The sequence below is a fragment of the Carlito syrichta genome, unplaced genomic scaffold (assembly GCF_000164805.1).
Source record: "Carlito syrichta isolate Samal-C Ts95f unplaced genomic scaffold, Tarsius_syrichta-2.0.1 Scaffold303129, whole genome shotgun sequence".
NCBI lineage: Eukaryota > Metazoa > Chordata > Mammalia > Primates > Tarsiidae > Carlito > Carlito syrichta.
The window spans coordinates 177,088-179,442 of record NW_007247225.1 but is presented as its reverse complement, the minus strand read 5'-3'; the positions used below and the strand labels follow the sequence as shown (position 1 = coordinate 179,442).

Genomic DNA, 2,355 nt, shown 5'->3' with positions numbered 1-2,355 from the left:
ACTGTGGAAAAGGGCCTGGGATACTAAGTTAGACTCCCAAGACAATGCCCGATTTTACTAGGGAGCCTTAAAAGAGGGCTGTCTTACAAGTACACGGTGGCTGTTTTCATTGACAACACTGTTTCTACCTACCCCTTAGTACAGTATACCCAAAGAAGCCAGGGAGTAAAAATACGCTTTCAATTACATAGCACCAAATATGACTGTCAACTTTACCTAGAAAAAGTTGTTTGTTTTTTTTTTTTGAGTTGGGGTCTTACTCTGTCACCCAGGCTGAAGTACAGTAGCACCATCATAGCTCACTACAGCCTCTAACTCCTGGGCTCAAGTGATCCTCTTGCTTCAGCCTCCTGAGTAGCTGGGACTACAGGCACTAACATACTGGGCTGATTTCTCACTATGTTGTCCAGGCCCATCTCCTGGCCTCAAGAGATTCTCGCAAAGTGCTGGGATTACAGGTGTGAGCCACTGTGCCTGTCCTGAGAGAGTATTTTTTAAGGGGCTCAGAAAGAGAAACGCTGCATGGAAAGGTTTAAGCATATTTTAAAGTTTAAATATTAAATCTTTCACACATTTTCTCCTCACGTGGAAGGCACTAAATAAGTTACACTTAAATGTCCTACACACACACACACACACACACACACAACTAGACGCCTCTCCTGAAAGAATGAGCAGACAATATTGAAAACGGGAGCTACATATCCAATTCCAATGACATTAAAAACCAAAATAAAACATAGGCAGAGTGAAACTTTCACAAATGGAAGTAAATTTATTCGCGATTCCTCTCCCAAGACGGTTCTTCTTTAAAGAACTTTAGTTCTTCACTAAAGAGAAGAACTCTTTCCGGGATGAGATGCCTCTCACTCTGACAGATGTAAATAAAAACAGACTTCCCGCTGCTCAGGAGCCTGGTGTCCTTCAGTCAGCAGAGCTGCCACTGGGCGTTAGGGGAAGTAGGTCAGCAGATCATCTGGATGGGCTGCCTGCACACGGGCAGGGCTTGTTCCTCTTCGTCAGTTTCCTGGCACATGGGAAACAGGCCATGAGGTGTCCGGTTCTGCCGTGCACGATGCACCCGTTCTTGGGTCGGCCCTGGCAGATCAGGCACGGCTGGATGGTGTTGAGGGGAAAGGTGGTCTCCACGCCGTCCTCCCTGTCCTTCCCTGTCTCTTTCCTGTCGAGCTCCCAGAAGTCCCCCTGGCTGCCGCAAATGATGCTACTTGAAGTGGACGGCTGGGAGTAGTCCTCGCTCTCCTGCGAATGGGAGGCTGGTGTGGCCTTGTCGTAGCTTTCCTCAGGACCCGACTCCTTGGAGTCGCTCGCTGCAGTCTTCCTGCAGTCAGGGAAGATCGAAGCCCTTCTTGGCCGGCGCCGAGTGCCCCGGTGTGGCCTTCTCACAGGGGCCCCCGGCCCTGTCCTCTGTCCTCAGGAAGCCAGTTCTCACGCAGGGCCCAGCACCTGTTGCAGTGCGACGGCAGGGGAAGGTTCAGCTCGCTGCACACCGTGCCTTTCCAGCAGTCAGCTAAGGAAATTTCCGGATCTTCTTGAAAGGAATCGGTATCGTCCTCCCGGACCTGGTGCACAGTAACCCGATATACCTCATCATCTTCATCGGAGAGTTCTCCTTCTTCACTAGGGCCGAATCTTCTGAATCAAGAGATTCAACTTCAAATTCTACGCTACATTGATCTGAAACTGAATCCTGATCCAGCCAATCATCTGAATGTTCATTTACACCAGCATCAAGATCCGGGCTGGACTGTGACCCCGCGGAGTCGCTGCTGCTGCCTCGCTCGAATCACACACAGGGTTAGGCTCTGGTCAAACGACAGCGAGAGGCTCTCTGACTTTGTGCCGTTTCCTCTGGTGCTCGCGGGGCAGTTCGTGGGCGTTCGCTTCTGTCCCACTGACGGTTCTCCTTCCGGATGAGGCAGATGGACTGGAAGCCGCATGTGAAGACCAAGGCTTCTCTTCCTGTAGCACAGGGTCCTTTTGATCACTCCTGCCTGCAGGGTGATACCTGCCCTCACTCACAGATGTGCCAGAGACTGAGGGCTCCTGCTGGTTAACAGCCACCGAGTTTCTGTAGATCATTGTATGTACTTTCCCGTGCTCCTTCACAGAGAAGCTGGGCACACCGAACAAATCTCCCAGCAGGTCGTTTGAGCAATACGCAAGGTGCTGCTGATTCTTCCATACAGGTGGTTGGTCATGATGCACTGGCCGAGGTGAAGGAGAACCGCTTTCTTCGTGTGTCTTTTTGTGCACCGACAGACGGTAACAACTTCAAAAGCAACGGCTTGGGTCTTACCAGGGTCTCCTGCTCCGCGCGCGCCCCGCCGTCGGGGG

General features: G+C 51.4%; 1 pseudogene; it reads right to left on the bottom strand.

Moving 5' to 3' along the window:
• Window positions 1-950: 950 nt before the first annotated feature.
• LOC103260136 overlaps window positions 951-2,355 on the bottom strand; it is an 8,131-nt pseudogene continuing 6,726 nt past the window's right edge.